Below are 19,212 nucleotides of genomic sequence, written 5' to 3' on the forward strand. Positions count from 1 at the left end.
ATGAAAACATGAAGTGCATGTGCCTTTTATATTAATATTAGATCCTCTAACAGTGAATATAATCCTGCATCTAAACCAATATTGTAAGGGGTGAATACTCTGTTTATTTGCAATAAAGGCAGATTTTATGGTTGTGTTGTAAACCAAATGTTACCTGGTCTAAGTGCTGCTCAGGCACAGAGGCACAAGTGTTGCTGATCCAAATAATAAGCACCATGTTTGTTCATTAAAGCACCTTTTACTTTTATGAGCAAGAAGTGACTAATGGATAAATTTCAAGCAGAACTAGACCAGGTCTGTGTCTGTGGCAGGGCTGGAGAGTGCATTTGCATGTGTTAATTAATACTCAAAAAAGGCAAAATGTTCATTTGTTTTCAAGGGACAAAACTCCACACATTATTTGTCTAAATCAGTAACCTCTGCACTGCTGCATCCTGCTAATATTTGGCATAATATGACTTAACTAACAGGTATGTGAGGATGTTTGGCTTGATCTTCAGATTTTTCATTAATAGCCCAGAAGAGGGAGTAAACAACATATTTATGGAATTTAGATGTCAAAATGAGGAGAATTGTGGATGTCAGAGTTAGAAGAGAGAAGAGTGCTGGTGAGTGGAGCACAAGGAGGTGCAAAGGCCTCAGGCTGGTTCCTTTGGGTGGCAGTGGACAGGGAATCAGACACCAAGTTGTGCTTGGTGCTTGAATTTTCCTTCTTCCACAACTCCACCACCTGAATTCAGGGACCTTCAGAAAATCCCACCTAAGCCTGTTGTGTCTGCAGAAAGGAGCTGCTCCTCCAAAGGCCTTTGGTTCCTTGGAATGGCAATGCCCACAAGGAATTACAAGAGCTGTAGCACAGAAATGTTAAAAAGGAAAATGTGGGTCTGTCATTCCAACAGCAAACTTCCCTAGAAAGATGGAACAGTTTCTCTTCTCTCAGTCTTTTTCCACCTGGATAAAAAATGTAGTGGCTGAAACATCTTTGAATTATTAAATAGTGGAAGTTTTTGTTTTTTTCTAACTGAGGGAAAGAAAAGTAGCAGTGCCAGAACAGCACCTGGGTTGGGGTCCTTTAATTTGTAGCAAATCCTTTAGTTCACCACAGTGGGGTTTTCTTTAAAGCCCGCTACAAATAATTGTTAAAAATTCCTTGCTGTTTTCATCATGGTTTTTGTCCAAGGCTTAAGCACAGACAAGCCCACAGAATGCCCTGATGCGCTTGTGTACAGGGGTGACACAAGTTAAATTACCAGGTTACTAGAAATTAATGGTTTTGGGTAACTACAGGGGACTTTAATTGGAAACTATGTTAATCGTGTAGTAATTCTCTTTACCTCATCTGTATTAGCTGCTGAAAACCAGGCAATTAATTTGTGTCATCAGTGTTGCTGCTGCTGCCTTCAAACACAAACCTGAGGAGCATCAGTTACTCACACACCCAGCAGTGGCCCAGCTTCTGAGAGGCTTCCACAAATCCCCCATTCCTGCCTGAGAGCCCAAACAGCAGCGCTGCAGCCTCGGAGCTTTGTCCCCTCACAGCCTTTTCTCTCCCTCCTTTCTGCCATTTCTCCTTACAAGGAACCTTTCTCTCTTTGTAATATCTGACGTGAGCTTGGCACAAGCTCAGGCCTCTCAGTGGAGACTCTTCCTTCTCTTTCCAGCAGGGATATTTGCCTTGTTTTTAAACCTTGGCTGTCCCTGGCAGTGACCAAGGCCCATCACACCCCAGAGCTCTGCTGGGGGTGCTGGTTCTGCCCTGGGAGCTCAGGGGTGTAGGGTGAGGGATTTCTCTCCTCCATGGGGAAACGCCCCAGCCACCACCTCCCTTTCCTCTGCAGCCTCTCCCATCTCCAGCCAGCCTTTAAAAACACCCTCCAGGCACTCAGGAAAGGCAGCAGCTGGATTCTGAGAAGTTTCCAGAAGCCCAGGGCACTGCTCTGACTCCGTGGGGCACAAGGCCTGAGGGGTGGCTCCTGGGAAGGGTCAGGTGGAGTTTGCCCCGTGTTCACTCCTGAAATGGGAGTTTCTAGAGTGATCCTTTAGGAGAGGGAATTGTTTAGTGATGGTGGTAGAGACAGCTGATCTCAGAGGGAACCAGGGCCTGGAGAATTGCAGCCCAGCTTCCAGAGGGGCTGGAAATGGAATATACTCAAACCATCACTATGTTTGTTTCATAGAATACCAGGATCCCAGGCTGGTCTGGGTTGGGAGGGACCTTGAAGCCCATCCAGTGCCACCCCTGCCATGGGCACGGACACCTCCCACTGTCCAGGCTGCTCCAAGCCCCATCCAGGGCTTTGTGATGCCTCTTTAAAGATTTCTTTTCTCTCTCACCAATCCCCCACCCTTCAGCAGAGCTGGAAGACTGGGGCCAGCCAGATTTCTTACTGTCTTTTGTGCTCTTTTTTTGGTTTTTTTTTGGCTTTTTCACCCCTCCAAACCCAGAGGCTTTGTCAGTGTGAAGCAGTTGAGCAGTTCAGTTGTGCCCAGTGGAGGCAGGGCAGGGATCTCCTGTTCCCTGCTAATTCCAGTAGGAAAATGGACTTGCCCCAGAGACCTGATTTATTTCCAGCCTTATTGACAATCTCTTAAAGGGGATGATGGAGTGAAAAGCAGCCATCAGTGAGTTATGAAAGGTCAATAATGCCACAAAGGAACACAAACAGCAGGTTTGAAATCCAGCCCTCCCCACATTCTGTTTCCACAACCATTTCATCCAAGGTCACCGGGCTTTTCCAGGGAGGCCAGAGCAGCAGGAGCCTCCAAGAGGAGGCCAGGTTACTTCGTGGCCCTTTCCCACCTTGGAGCTGATTATTATGGGGTGCATTCCCCCAGCCCTGCATGGGAGGTCGTGGAGCACAGGCAGCAACAGCATCCAGCAGCATTTCAGCTCCTTACACAGCCCCTAAACCCAGAGCCTCTGGCAGAATATTCCAGCAGCACAGGGACAGCCTCCCACCAGCTTGGTTAGGCCATGCCAGCATCACATAAAAGGATTTTTAAATGCTGCTAACTTGTTTGCATTGACAAAAAAGGTGCAAAGAGGAATTTGAGGGCATCAGGATCCAGCCCTGGGCACTCATGGTTTGACCCTGAGGTTTGGTGTCTTCACAAGATGCTCCTGCTGCCTAATTGGATGAACTGAGCTCCATAAACAGTTCCCTTCCCTGTTTGTAAGCAGTCCACGGGCAGCTGTAATTGTCTGAATCCACAGTGTGAATAGTAAAAAGAGCTTTACTTAATGACTGCAGCAGCCCTGCTCGAGTGAGAGCTCGCTGGTATTTATTCACACCAGAATTCACGAGGCTTTTGTTTGCCATGAACACTCCTGCAAATAAAAACTTGCTCACTCTAATGTTTATGAATAAATGTGCTCGTAAATGCCATCAAAGCAAATCAGCAGGGTTTTATTTATGCAAGGAGATGCACAAATAAATGTTTGCTGTTTTCACCCAGCTCTGGTGGGTGTTTAGGCGTGTGTTAAAGCCAAGGCTTTGTGAGCTCAGCACTCAGATGTTATTCCTGCTCTCCATCTCCTCCTTTCCTGCACTCTGATCCTGCCTGTGAATCCCTGTGCCCCAAGGGAAGGTTGTTAAAGTCAATGTTTTAGGGATTATCCACATCCAGCAGCTTGCTGGGTCAGTGGACAAGGTCATGGAAGGGACTGGGATCACTCTGGATGCCCAGGACTGGCAGGACAGGAGGGAAAGGGGTTTGTGATCACAGCTTTGTGGTGTTTGCATGGCACACAGCAGATACCCAAACCTGGGGTTTTTTTGGCATGTGCTGGCTCCTGGAGCAAGGTGGGGGTTCTGTCTCACACAGAAGTGTGGGAGGTTATTGCCATCCTGTCTCAATCAGTGCCCTAATTAAATATAGGAGAGGATTTTCTTTCTAAAATGTAAATGTCAAGCCTTGTTAAGGAAAATTAAAATGCACTAAAATGAATGTGGTAGGAGCTGTGGAGGTGCTTAAGTAGAGTATCTGTATTTATTAGAAAGGGAACTAAAAAGGAAGTATTTTTGGAGCTCAATCCTTAAACTGGGCCATAAGGATTTTATGCAAATTTCCCTTCCAATCTGCAGTTAGGGACTGGTTCCAGGGGTGAGTTCTATGTCCCAGCCTCTAAAAGCTGTGAAGGAATATCATCTGAGACTCACCTCTTTCCAGGATTTATCTGTACATATCCCTCCTCTTATCAGGATCACTTGGGATTCTGTGCTGTCCACACTTCCTGCGAGTTGGACTTGAAAATTCAGGTAATTCCTTCTATTCCTTGCTCCCTTGAGTCCAGCAGAGCAAACAGTACAGAATTTAAACCTTCATTCAGCAATGGGATCACCCCCATTTACAAAGAACCCCCTTTAAGAGAATTATTCTGCTCCAGCCCACAGTGAGCCTGGACCAGGAGCATCAGTCAGAACCTGCAACACTCAAACCCAAAGTCCTGCATGTGGATTAGGAAAATCAGAAACCTGAATTGTTTCAAGGGCTCATAGAGCAGAACTTCAGCTGATCTCAGAGAGGCTTCAGCTCTGGGCTGTGATCTCAGCCTGGCCAAGGCCAAAACCTGAGGTGTGCTCACATCTGGAGCAGGTGAGATGTGTCTTTCTGGCAGTGAGGACACACAAAATACAGCATTTATTCAACACAAAAAGCTCATGCCTTTGCAAATACATGAAGTTTTTTGGCCTTCCCAGCGCAACCATTGGTTTGTTGTTTCCATGCTAATACAAATTCTTGTATTAAAAGGAGCATGGCCTTGGGTTCCTCCATCCGTATGGGAAAAAGTTACTTGTCTGATGGTAAACAAAGAACAGAAGAATTGATTCACTGTCCTCACTCTTAAAAAGATGGTATGAAGCCATAGTGAAGCAATTTTAATTGTGGCTGTGTAACACTTGCCATCAGTAAGATCACTTGTGTTCTGTTTTTAGGGACCGGGGTGCTCCGGAGCGCACGGGCCATTAGAAATGCAAAACATGACCGCATGTTCTCAGGGCTGGGCCAGGGCCACATGAAAGAGCACTTGTGCTGGGATGCTCAGCTCTGAGGCTATTCTCTGTTCAGCATGTATTTACAGAGATGTATGAATATTTGATTAATGAGTCATGGTCTCTGGAGAAATTTAATAACTGTGCTGCTGTACAAAGGCAGCTCCTTCACTGTTAACACAGCTGCCAATAGTGTCACTGACACTGGAGCCCTTTCTGCATCTAATATGTGCTGGGGAGTAAATTCCTTCCCTACAAGGGAATCCATGGCACACATTATTCTCTTATCTGTTTTGAACTGTTGCAGGCTCAATTTACAGACCCTGATTTGTAAAGATTTTTCCAATGGAAACAAGCAGTGACACGTGAGCCAGAAAGCAGCAGTTTCACCAGGCCCTGAGTTACTTGGAGGGTCAGTTCAAAAGGAGAGTTGCTTTAAAAATTCCATTTATAAAACGCAAAAGGAACAATGGAGGGAAATATTCATGGAGAGCAGAGTGCTCCAGCAGATTCTGACTGCCTCAAAAATTGTGTTCAGTGGGATTTCAGTGGTTGTTCAGGGGTGCACGACTCACAACATGGGGCAGAGGTTTTCTCCCCCCGTGACACCTGACCAGAAGTATTCTTCATTTTTGCTGAGCAGTTTCCCAAGGATAATTTGCTACTAATTTTATAATTTTCCCATTTTTATTCCTAATACCTATGAAGAGATCCATTTTCACTTAGGAAGTTAGGTGTATATTTTAGTGGTGTTACTCCAGCTCAACTGCTTTAAATAATAGGGGGGAAAATGTCAAAAAAAGATAAATTTAGTGCAGAGGCTTTCACTAGGAGCTTTAACTGCAGGTTAGAATTATACATGCTATGCAGAATTTCCTGCAACACTTCTCCTTTGGGCCACAATGCATTACAGCAGACGTATAATGAAGCTGCTATAAAATCCGTGGTAATTAAGGGGGATTTGACAGTAATTGCAACAGTGAATCAACTTAATTATTACCTGCTTCAAAGAGAGCTAACCTGATGTTATAATCTAACCTTTCCTACTTCTAAAATGAGAGATTAACCAAGTATATGTAGCATTTAAGAATTAAATCTGTTGAGATAGAATGATATTAATATACTTTTCCTATACATTTCCTGTACATGTGGGTACAAAGCAGCCAAAAGGAGCAGCATCAGAAGCTGACAAGCTGCAGGCAGGCTGAGTGTGTGCATTCATAAAATAAACAGAGGTGAGCCAGCTCCTCTGCTGTCTGCTGAAAGCACAGGGACTGCAGCCAGAGCAGTGCTGGAAAATGCTACAGCACACACCAGCCCACTCCCTGAACAGCCTCGTGCAGGAGTGCATTGTCTTTCCATGCTGAATTTTAAGCAAATTATCCTGAAATAACCCAATGTAACATTGGTCTGGTCAATTCTGGCCTGATCAATGCAGCTCTTTCAGCCATAAATCCAAGCATCACTTTTGCTTTGTTATCAGAGCTTTGAGATGTGTTACCTGAGAGCAGGGGGCTGATCCAAACCCTTCTCCAAACTCTTCCCATTGCTGTGCCTGGCTGGTGCCTGCAGCAGTTCTAGAAGGGGAGAAGTGCAATAATAAAGCTTTAGAAATACCAGAGAAGTGAGAATTAGCAGCATCAGCATCACCAAAACTTGCCACAACTTTCACAAGAAGTTCATCTGGAAAACTGATAAAATTCACTCCAGCTCTGCTCTGCGGAGGGGTTTGATCACCCAAGTGAGGCAGTGACTGCTGCAAGACCTTAAAATAAACCTGTCAAAGTTTACTTCTTGTTCTGATGTGGAAAAATGAATTAGAAAGACTTCTTTGGTTTTTACATGTCCTGGTTCATAACATGCTGCAATTAACACCCAATTTTTCTTGCCCTAGGCCCCAGTGTTCAGGCAGTTACCAAGCTGACTTGGGCACACAGGTTAAAGATGTCACCTGCCATGGGTGTGGGATTTGAAACTGCACTAAGCCCAAGCCATCTCATCTTTGGGACATGCTTTTACAAGATTACAGCAGCTTAATCTGCCTTAAATAAAACCTGGAAGTCCACCAGGCTTTGAATAGTGTTGTACACTAAATATGGTACAAAAACCTTGGTGGTAATTTAAAAAATCTCTTAAAAAAAATTATATTGCTGACCATGTGACTGTGGATTTAGAATAAATGTCCAGCTTGCAGGGGAAGTCAGGCTGGGGTTTCTCTTTATGTACAATGTAGTCTCTCCACCAGGACTGTCACCTGCAGACTGTGGAAGATTCCAGGTGCCTGGAATTCATCCCACTCTGTGCCCAAACTGCACCACACCTGTATTTCCTATCAAGGCTTTTATCCATGATGCCCCTTCCTGCAGGCAGAGATCCTTTACGTCTCTCAGTGAAGACACTTCAGGCTCCCAGGAGCCAGGGAAAAATCCCCTGGGAATGGACACAAAGATGTTCCAGCCTCCTGCTAGGTGGCTGTGAAAAACCATGATCCCTCCTACAATTCCACACTGGGAAAAGGCTGGGATTGCTGAGAGCTCTCCACAAGCAGCTCCTCCCTGGAGCTCTGCAGCTTTCCCGACACTCACTCCATGCCAGGGAAGGCCTGGATGGGTCCTTTTGTGCCCTGCTACATTTGGAATCTGCCTGGAGAGGGACAGGCTGCAGTGAGCTGCTCATCCCTGCTCCTGGGAGCTGCTGGAGCACAGCTCATGGGATTCCAGGTGCCTGTTCCTGGTGGCAGCAGTGACTCTCTGCTCCTTGGGAGGGGAGGAAATGGCAGACTTTAAATAACAAATTTTCACTGATGCCATTTGCTATTTTTACAACGCGTTTTAGAATAAATGAGAGATTAACACAGAAAAAAGTACTTAAGGTGCATGCTCAGTAACTATTTTTTCATAACGTTTTAATGGATTCAGGGTTGAGCTCCACTAAAATCTGGATTTATTAGAAACGCTCCATGCATTTCAGTAGAGTTTTTCTCATGAATCTAGATATTTTACATTATTTCAATACAGCTGACCCTCTGTTTCATTAGAAATGCTCCAATATAACCCGTGGAGCATTTCTAATGATTCTGGTTTTACAGCAAATCCAAGGGTCAGCTGTACTGAAAACAATAGTGCTAACCTCTTGGTTTATTAGAAAAATGCTTTCTGTCTCAATGGAGCATTTCTAATAAATCAGATAAATAGGGATCTCCCACAAAAATGCTCTGCTGGTGAAACAGACAAATGGGTTTGTTGTTATTGAGATTTTTTTAAAAAACAAAGATTGTTTAATAGACTTTTTTTGCTGCTCACTGCAGTGTGATCCCCCTCTACCCAGACTTTGAGTCTTCACCATGAAAAGTTAAGTAAATATTCCTCACAATTCACCAGAAACAAGCACTGCCCCAAACTGTCAAGCATTTTCCACCTCAGCCATGAAGAGTTTACAGCAAGGCCAACTCCCAGGATGGACCTGTCAGTGCCAGATGGGATCCAGGGGTCTGGTGCTGTGCCACAGGGTGTGCTGGGTCCTTTCTCACTCCACAGAGAGAGGGTGAGTGTCAAACAGCTCAGCACAGACTGACCCACAAGACATGGAACTGCAGCAGGGGACAGATGTTTTTAGGCCTTTAAGCTCCCTGTCTCTCCAAAGTTGCTCTAATTCCACGTGCCAGGTCAGGCACAAGTCACAGTTGGGGGATGCAGCTGTGGAGTCCCTTTCCCAACCCTGCTGTGTGTGCTGTACCCAGCTGAGGGCTGGGGGTACCTGTGCAGCTGGGGTGCTGGCACTGCCAGGAGCTGCAGTGACAGCCTGGATGTGAAGCCTTCTCCAGGAGGGCTCCTTCTCAGCAAGATCCTGCATCGTGGAGCCATCAGGAACAGGAATCCTGGGCATGTTCTGATGAACTCATGCTGATCCAGTCCAGGAAGAGTGCATGCCAATGCTGTGAAATGCAATAAAAAAGAAAAAGAAAGCTGAGACAAAGCTTTCTGTTCAAGAGGAAAGGCCAATGAGATAATTTCAGTGACTCAAGATTTGGTTAGAACGTTCTGTATTTATGGAGTATTTTGTGCTGTCCATGTATTTCCCTGTGGTTCAAATGCCCCCCATTTCCTGCAAGTGCATTCCCTGTGTGAATTTTAATCCTTGGCTGCAGGCCAGTGAGTCTCAGCTGGAACAGGATTCCCAGCCTCTTCCCCACACTCCCAACAATTTCAGGGAATCTGCTGACCACTTTCTGTGGAAACCCAGAAATAAAACATGCTGCAGTGGTGACAAATCCACAAACCAAGAAACTCCACTTTAAAAATGATTGGTGTGTCTGAGTGGTCTCTTATTTTTTTCTTACTGAGCTGGATGATTTTGCCCAGCAGTGAAAACAGAGAAGTACACAAAGGAGTCAAGCAAAAGGACTTTTACCTGTGGGGTGCTGCTTGTCTGCCCCTGTGCCTGGAGTACAGGGCTGTGGGGAGATGCTGGACCTACCTGTTCAGGGCACTGGGAGCCCTTGCTGAGGACCAGGAGTGTGTGAGCACCACTGATTCCCCCAGAGCCAGGTCAGATTTCTGATTTCTGATTCCCCCAGAGTCAGGTTTCTCCTTGCACAAGTTCATCCTGCAGGACTCACGTCCTCTAAATGCTAGACAAGTCCTTTAGCCCAGAGCTGCAGGGCAGGAGCTGCTTGCTCAGGGGGGTTTAGCAGCCCCACAACGGGGTTTGAAGGCTGCTCCTGCCCCAGAGGCCCCGGCAGCAGCAGCAGCACCAGGCAAACCCCCCTGGCTCTCAGAGGAGCCTCAGCAGTTCATCATGTCAAGCCTGGCTGCTGAGTGCTGTGTCTGGGGCCTCTGGCTGTCAGAGGCAGGATTTCATCTCAGCCTCCCTAAGGCCATATAGAAAGCCTAAAATGTTCATTTATGTTTCTTATTGTCTGGCCAAATCTGTGTGTGCTTAAAAAATATCGGGAGGTTTAAAGGCTGATGCCTGATTATCACGGGTTGGAAATGTACTCGGTATTTTAAAAGGATTTAAATACATTTATTGTTACAAGCAACAATGCTTTTGTCAACTCCTACTTCTCCTACACAAAGTGTTTGTATTTGAAATGTTTCCTTCCGTGGTGTTACTTCCCGAGATCAATCTCTCCCATTATATATTTGCAAAGCAGCTCCATTAAGGATAAATATCACTGTGGTGGTCTCATCCAGAGATATCTGTAAACACTTTCTGTGTAGTGCACGGGTATTTATGGATGTGGGAATTTGTACCTTGGCTGAGCAGAATTTCCATGTTTGTGCACAGAGCAGTATTCCTGGAATAATCATGTGTTTATACCATGTGTAGGTTTATGTGCTTTATACATTCAACGTACCTCTGTAGCCATAATCTGATCTGCTGTTCAGGATTTATTTCAGCTTTCCACATGAGCTCTTTCAAACAATGCTAATTGTTTCAGAACCAAAATCATTGATGATAACTCTTTTAGGAATTGTCATGTTGTCTATAAATATTTAGCGACCGAATTGTATTTGCCAATGTATCCCTGGATTACAGATGAAAAGGGAGCATCTGCCGAAATTAAAAGTGGCCACATTTTCACTTGTAGCTTAATTAAATGCCAAAATTTATCTACATTAACAACAAAGTGCTGAAATTTATTGATCAATTCACATGATATAAGTTGACAAATGGCCCGAGCAATTTCCATAATTTTCTACACGTGTTAAAATTTGTAATGGAAAAGGAACCCTCCATCAGCGGGGCTGGGAAACGAGAGGGGGCTGGGGATGGAGCGGTGCCCCGGGGCAGCGAGGGGGAGCTCCGTGCCCTGTCCAGCCCAGCCTGTACAGATGGGCCTTTGACAGTCCTACAGCTGTTCTCCTAATTGTCCATTAAGTGTTCTATTGATTCCCTGATTCAAAGTACATGTCTTTCAGGCCGAGCTTTCGTGTGAAGTGGCAGACACATTCCTGCCGGAATGACAGAGCTGCTTGAAACCTAAAAATGTGGGCTGCCACTTTCAATCGAGGAGCCCGCTTTCAAAGGAGAAGCCTCGCTTAAAGGAGCTTTGTGCGAGCGCCTCGGATCTGAGTTTTTAAACTTTTAGCGTCAATCAATTAAAGCACGGCAAGCTGGAATTCCTCGCTAAGCTCCCGGATGCTAAAGAGCCGCCTGAGGAAGCCGGTGGCCGCAATAAGGATTAGATCTCGTTTGGCTGGATGCGGGTTCTGCTCTCAGACCCCTCTGACACGTGTAATGATATTCTCATTTGACTTGCAAGTTCACTTTTAGCATTTTTTTAAAGCAAGATCATCTGCAATTCCAGCTCGTGCCAGTCAGGAGCCTGTTTAAAATCATCTCCCTGTAATCTGAAGAGTGAAAGATAAGATGCATATCTGTTGCAGGGACCATAAATCTTCAAAGAAACAAATAGCCACAGATAAAACTGTAAAAGTTATTTAGTTCTCTTCCGAAAGAGGTTTATTAATCTAAAATTTCCAGTCCATTGTGTCACGATTTGGTTGTGGCACTGTATCTCATTTCGTGCAATTGTGTATCAAGCAAAGAGCAGAGAGCCTCACAGCTGAAACTTGATCAGTTGTATTCAGATGTATCACCAGAGCCAGGGAAAAAAAGGAAATATGAAAAAATTGCCACCTGAACAGAGATCTGGACTGGGAGAATTTTTGTTTTCTATATTTCCTCTTATTTTATTGTGATGTTTATGAAGTGGGTTTAATATTAAATTGAAACTAAATTTTAAATTCTTGTTTGTTGTTTTTAAAGCATAATTCCTGATAGGCAGGACACAAACAAAGTGTTTATGGACTCAGTGTTTGGGGACCATCCTCGGTGGCTGGGCACAAAATGAGCTTTTCCCATTTGCCACCACCACTATTTGCCTTCATATTTTTCTTTTCAAAAATCCCCATCATTTAAAAGCGACGTGAAACTGTTTTTGATAGAGCTTAAAATAAGGAGAATTATTTCTCATCGAGAAGGTTTTTATCCTCTATAGGTAATGCAAAACCACAGTGCTGTGAATGTTTAATACCTGCTTATTCTTTGATCCCCCTCCTTGCCCAGGTCGGTGTTTGCACCCAGCTCCCCCTGGTTTGAGTCTGAAAACCTTCACCAGCCCCTCTTGGTGGGGATTCTGAAGCCAATTCACCAGCACGGGGCTAAGAGAGGACTTGCACCCATCAATCAAATTAGTTACAGCCTTTTAATTTAAACAGGATTGCTGATTTGAGCAGAATTAGATTTTTTTTTTAACCTGAACCTATTTGTCTTTGGGAATCAAATTTACAAGCAAAGGCAATGTTTAAGCTGAGAAGTGAAAACTCAGATGGGGATTCCAAGAACATGAAGGAAATTTCCTTTCATACATCAAAGGCAAACAAAGGAAAGAAAGAGAGAAAAGAAAGGAAATAAAAGGAAAAAAATAAAAATAAATGGTATGTAAGAGGAGGCATTTGACATTTTATAGCCAGAGTTTCTTTCTCTATTCCATAAAAAGGAATATGTGCCAAATTAAAGAAATAGTGGAGGAAGCTGTAGAAAATGGTACCAAGCACTTCTATTTTAGGAGTAAGTTTGGGGTTTGAGGATGGGACAAACCCACCAAGGGGACAGCAACCATCCTTTTGTTTTCACCATCCAGAGAGGAAACTGAAGAGTCTCTGTGATATAACAAACCAGACAGTGATACCTGCAAAACATTCTGTAAATCTCCTTCATCCCAGCGCTTTCAATTACACCATCAGCCAGTTTTTTAAAAAGATTTTTAGAAGCTTTCAACTGTGGACTTTTGTCTTGTTGAATGAACTTCAGCTACACTAAATTTTAAGTAAATTTGTGATGACTGAGCAATATACATTGGCTGAGCTAGAATCCAATAACCCACAGGACAAATTAATTTTCAACAAAAAGGGCAGAAACCTCAAGTGCCATGAGTATATGGAATCTCAGTCTATCTCTCTGGAGCCATTTTTGCAAATCACTACAGCTATTCATAATCTAAATCAGTCTCCTTTAGCAGCAGAAAGATCTTTTTTCATGACAAAACAGAAGATGACATTCATTAGTGCCTAACTTGCATAAGCTACCTTAAATTTATTGGTGCTCTTATACTTATCTGGGTAAGAATTCCTTTGTCTACAGCTATAGGAAAATTCCGGACGTACTACTTAAAAATATAAATTGTCACTTTTATCAGAACTTTTGGCAGTTTACTTTATTTTAGAAGTAAAACTGGTGGTTAAGGTTTTAAGACTTCCAATGGGCGTTGTTTCAATCATGGTTAATATGCACCCAGGATAGCAATGCTCAGGGAAGGGAGCACTTGGGCAGAAATCTGGAGAGCTGGGGCTGCCTGGAGCACCAAGTGCTAACTCTTCCCTGGCTTTGAGCAGAACTCATGGCACTGCTAAAGAATCCTGTGAGCTCCATGTGGATTCAGGGTAGAAAAGCCAAACCCTCACCTGGGGGAGTGGAGTTTTCTGGGCAGGGTCTCCTTCCTCTCCTGTGATGGATCATTTCCTACATGGAAGGTGACAGAATTCCAGACTGGTTTGGGTTGGGATCTTCCTCTAGCCCAGGTTGCTCCAAACCCTGTCCAGCCTGGCCTTGAAGTTGTCCCAGGCCAAAGCAATCCTCCTGCAAATATCCCACATCCTCCAGGAACTGCAGAGCCTGGTTATGGTAAAAATGCACATTCGAGCCAGTATATAGCAAATAAAATATAAATGGATTTGCTTTAATGTGATGCAAGTGAATACTGGTCTTCATCCACCTGTTTTATAAACTCCATTTCCTGTCTCGGGTACAGATTGTTAATTCTTAAATGCCTTTAGCTTGATGTCTCCTACTTGGGATACAACTGCAGGAAGCATTGTGACCTAAAGATTGACATACATGTCATTTGTGCAACTGTGCTTTATTTCTTTGTGCAGGAAAAAGAGTGGAACAAGCATCTGTGGCAGCTTTTGTTACAGCCTGGATAAAGCTAAATGATCACAGAGTCGCTCTTGCCTCAAAACACACGGGCATGATTTCAATTATAATTCCTTTTATAGGGTGAGAGTGGACAGGGCTGTTGGAATGACAAATGAGAGAGATAAAATAATGAGGATGGTGCTGGCTCTGCCTGCTCTCTGTTTCGGGGTGGGATGGCTTCTTGTGGTGGGTCCCACATTGCCAACAGAAGGGGGAATCTGCAGCAGGAATTTAGGCTCAGGGAGGTGAAGAGGTGATGAATTTAGAGCAGGTATTAAGGGAAGGTGAAGAGATGACGAATTTAGAGCAGGTATTTAGGCTCAGGGAGGTGAAGAGGTGATCTCTGCTACAACTGCTGTTATAAAGCTTTAAAGAGTACATGTCCATCTGCTGAGTTTTTCAAAATGTTTTCTAGATTCTGTTTCTATTCTCAATTTCCACCCTGCAAAGTAACCACTGAACTGCTCCCAGCCCGAGGCACCTGAAGAAACAGCTCCCACAGTGCTGCAGAAACTGCTCTGGTTCTTATTGCTACCAAGGAGTTTTGGTCCTAGCAAAGGGACAGAAAAATGAGGCTGATGCTTAACTACAGAAAACACATCAGAATTATCATTATCTGCATGTATTCAGATGCTGAGGAAATCAGGCTGAAAGAATAAAATAAAATGACCTATCAAAGCCTCCTCCCAGGAATACAATATCTCCTGCATTCATTCCTCAAGCACAGCTCTTGTCTCAGCTGGAGGGACTGTGATCAGACCCAGGGCTGGAAAATGCAACTGAGCCCTTGTGATGTAGCTGGGAAAAATCTTTTGAATGGCTCTGCACATTTTTCCCCCCAAATCTGAATAAAAGTTCAGGTGAGCTCCTATTTTGGGGCATCTTTCTTTGCAGGAAAGGCAGCTGTGTAATTCTTGTTTTATGGCTGTTCCCTCCTGTGCTGCCTGGATGACCTTGGCCAGTCATTTCCTTGCCATAAAGTGGCAATTGGGCTGTTTACTCCCTTCCCACCGGTGCTCGGGAGCTTAATTAATACCTGCTTTGAGATCCTCAGAAGGTGCTAAAGTGTTGCTATATACCAAAAACAATCTTTGTAGCTCTAAACATAGAAGAGGAAAGGGGCTCTAAAGGATCTGCGGGTTTGGAAGGTGCTGTAGGAAGCAGGGAATGAGTGTCTGATGTCCTGCCCCGTGTCCTTAGGGCACAGTGTCCCTTCCCTACAACTCATCTCTGCAGAGTGCTCCCATCCAAGCTCCAAACTCCACCAGTTCCTGTCCTGCAGGCTGGTTTGGTCAGGGAACAGGGGAGCAGCCCTTGGAACATCACTTTATAGGCAGGAACACATGCCTCAGGAGAGCTGGACGTGGAACAGAAATCCTGGTGCTCCTGTGCACCTGGGATGAGGAATCTGCAGCTTTTCCTCCACCATTGATTGATGGATCATGGATGGATGGGCACCACTGGTGCCTCAGCACAGCCTGGCCACGCTCGGTGATTCCCTCACTGAAGGATGGGGAGGACACTCATGGGCAGCCAAGAGGAGCTGCCAGGCAGCCCCTGACATCCAGGAGAGATTGCAGAGCACAGGAATTGCGAGAAGAGCAAAATCAAGTTCTCAGCCTCCAGGCATGGCCGTGGATCTCAAACCAGCCTTCAAAGGAAGTTATTGCAGTGGGGTGAGAGCAGATCAAATCAGGCTGTAAATGTTTGCTTATTATTGTCAGGCTTTAAACTACAACCAAGCAATTTGTGCTTCCTTTGGAAGCTGGTGGACAGCAGAACAAAATGGCTCAATTACAAAGTTCCCATAGCTGGGTGTCCTTAAAAAGGAGCCAAACTTCATTTCAGCCCTGCCTGGTTCTGAAGAAACCTCTGCTGCAATCTGGCAACTTCTCAGGGTGCTCCTGAGGCAGGGGCATGAAATAAGGAGGGAATTCCTCCCATCAGGCAGGTTCTGGGTTTGCAGCTCAAGCTGAGGGTACTGCAGTGAAGCTGAGCTTTGTTTGCAGCACTGCTGCAGTGAAACAGCCATTCCCAGCTGCTGCCATATCCCAGCCCAGGGTGGCAGCAGCTGAGGTGCAGGTGGGATGAGATGCTCCACACAAAAAAAAATTCAGCAACTCTGAAGAGTGGTGAGGTTCTTGGAATGTGAAATCAGTGATTCAAACTGATCTCTTCTAAGTTTATAAAAGTCATATTCTAAAAAAAAGGGGGGAAAAAGCTCTAAGACTGGAGAGGACACTGTAAGGTGTGGTGGCCACTGGGAATGTCGAGCACAGACCCAGAGGATGGCTCAGGATCATTGTCCCTCTCCTGAGGGGACAGGAAGGAACTGCCACTACAAGTCCTGTGAGCACTCAGCACTGTAGCCTCGAGATTCCTGACAGGAAAACTCAAGGCTGAAGAGCTGAGAGAGCAGCAAATAAGGAGCATGGAACTGTTGGAGAGGACCTGCTGCAACGGATGCCCCAAACTCCTGGATTTTAGCCCCCACATGTGCTTCCACCCCATTGCTAGAGCCTTCAGACACCCCACACTGCCCACCCACTCTCTGCTTCCACAAGGTTTAGGGAAGTGACTCAAACATTAGTTAAAAATTTAATAAAAGCATTAATAAAAAAATTAAAAATTCATCATAGCATTAATAAAAGAAAGTTGTATCATCTCCAACATTTATGTGAACCTACAACAGAGCTCAAGTGTTTCCCAAACATGAAATACTCCAAATACTGCAGGAAAAGCAGGATTTGCCTCAGGAGGGTGTCTGGTAAACAGACACAGTTCTTGGAGTGCTGTTGGGTTCTGTCCTCTCTATTTTGGGCCTTTCCCTACCAAGGGTTTCTCTCTTTTTCTCTGCTCCAAATGCTCAGTTTCTCTCCCAGTTTTTCCCAAGATTTTTCAAAGCCTTTGGCATCAAAGGACTGAGCATTAGGAATGAATTCAGAGCAAACAAACCAGCACCCCAAAATCAAGCCCTGGAATTGCAGTGCCTGGGATCCTCCATGCTGCATTTCACCAGAATCACCCACGAGCAACTGCTCTGGCCTTGGCTGAATGCTGCCATCTTAAAATAAAAATAAAACCAATATAATAACAAATTTCCACTGGTTCATTTTCCTAAGTAACATGGAGAAAAAAACACAAAACCTGGAGTAAACATTAAAAAAAAAAAAAATCAGAGTGCACTCGGATACAGAAGAGAAAGAATTTATCAAGAATTATTCTGTGTGATCCAATCTCTGCTGATTTTCACTATATTTATTTTTTCTTTTTAACCCTGCCACATCAGAGCACTCAGACCTTGCCACTAGGCACGAAACAAACAGAGAGGTGAGTTTTTGCAAAAGGGGGAATAATTTGAATAATCCCTGAGCCTGTGCCCGTGGTGAGCGTGCACTTCACAAGTGGCGAATGAGAGCTCTGATTAAACATGATACAAAAAGAGCTTGCAAGTAGCACTGTTTACTAACATTTCAATTTCTATGCCTCATTTATTAGACTTAGAATAAAAAGGTTAGAGGGGTGTTTGGGATTGTCTTTAACCTTGATGATATTTCCACTGAAGCAGCATAATGGCTCTTAATTGCTTAAGTGAAGAGAACATGTTGACATGTCCTTCTTTGTGCTTAAAGCCCTGTGCCTGAACCATTATGCTAATTCAAGCATTATATACACCAAAGTATTTATGGGACTGACACAAGTGATGTTGCAGGTAAAGGGCTGTGAAATGGTCTGTAAACAGAGAGAATTGATTCCGGGCCCAGAGCAGTGCTGTTAAAGTCACAGCCATTGAGCTGCCAGCCCCACGGTTTCTGTGCAGATTGTCACCCCGGGTCAGGCGGCAGCGCTGCTGCCATCGGAGATCAGCTGGGTGGCTTCCGCAGCATGGAAACCAACCACAGGAACCCAAATTAACCTCCCAGCGACATGGACTTGACTCTTTAGCTTCTTTTTTTTTTTTTTCCCTTCCTTTTTGAGCGCAGAATCCTCAGCTGTTTGTTAAAATATTTAGGTGCTTTGAAAAAAAGAAAAAAAGGATAGAAGGGTATCAGCAGTGTGACTTGTTCCTGCGTTTTCCTGCTCTCCCTTTGAAGGGATCACAAAGAATATGGATATTGTGTGAACCTCTGTTCAGAAATAAATAAACCCAATAGGGGTTTTATTTGCTTATCCAGCATGGGAAATGTGTGGATTAATAGGATTTTCCACCTTGGATCTAAGGCTAAGACTGATATTTTACATTACATTGAAATAATTTATTGTCTTGCTTGGTTTTTACTAATAACCCACAGATTTTGGCACTGAACAGAATTGTAAATGTCCAATTTCCATTAAACTCTGCATCTAATTTATTGTTTGCATTGCACTAATTTTAGGCAACTAAATGAGACTGAGCAGCTCTGCATTTATTTCTGCTTATTTTTGTTTGTAGCTCTAGAATACTCGGGTATTACACTTTTCTCTTTAGTTTTAAAATAATGCAGAGCAATGTCTTACTCTCTGTATCTTTTTTTATACACTTGGAGCAGACATTTCACTGATTTTCATTTTTTTAAAATGCCATGAGAATGGCATCATTCATCCTAGACTTCATATATGAAATGCAAACCTCAGAGGGAAGTCCTATACTCACAGTAGTGTGTAAAGCATTATCATACTTTGGTGATTATTTAAAGGGCAAAATAAATTAAATAACTGCAGAATAACATATTTCATAACAATTCTTTTTACAACAAGAGAAATAGAAATGTTTACCTTGAATTCACTCGAGTTTCCTTTGAAAAAAGAAATTTGAGATTCAATAGACCTGAATATAGGTTAAAATCTAGAAAAATATGGAATTGTGGTGCCTATTTCATGCTGGCAGAAGAGCTGTGTGTTTTCCAGCAAAGCACACCTTGGCCATGCATCCAGCATTTGCTCTCTTTTCCACCTTGGGATATTCTTGATGTAATGTCATTTTAGGGATTGCTGCAATGCTAAAAAAATTACACTGCAACAACATTACCTGACCATGGTACTCTGAAAGATTTTGGAGTTCTGCATCTGAGATGAGCATGCCCATTGAGAGTCCCTGTACGCTGACATTTCTTTGATCAAATGTCTAATATCCTAACAAAATATTTGATGAGTGTGAAGAGATGTATTTTTTGGTTCAGATGTTGGAATAGCAGAAGGTGCTGGGGCCATTTAACCCCAGGAATTCCCTTCAGTTGTGAAGTGAGTAATTCTG

General features: G+C 44.0%; 1 long non-coding RNA gene across 1 annotated transcript in view; it reads right to left on the reverse strand.

Moving 5' to 3' along the window:
- LOC135305443 (uncharacterized) overlaps positions 1-19,212 on the reverse strand; it is a 162,823-nt gene that overhangs the window by 16,061 nt on the left and 127,550 nt on the right. The window contains exons 6-8 of the long non-coding RNA XR_010366616.1: positions 8,751-8,928; positions 6,496-6,571; positions 4,161-4,283 (exon numbers count right to left, since the gene is read on the reverse strand). This is a non-coding gene — a long non-coding RNA (uncharacterized LOC135305443). The remainder of the gene's footprint in view (positions 1-4,160; positions 4,284-6,495; positions 6,572-8,750; positions 8,929-19,212) is intronic.

The sequence above is a fragment of the Passer domesticus genome, chromosome 7 (genome assembly GCF_036417665.1).
Source record: "Passer domesticus isolate bPasDom1 chromosome 7, bPasDom1.hap1, whole genome shotgun sequence".
Classification (NCBI taxonomy): Eukaryota; Metazoa; Chordata; class Aves; order Passeriformes; family Passeridae; genus Passer; species Passer domesticus.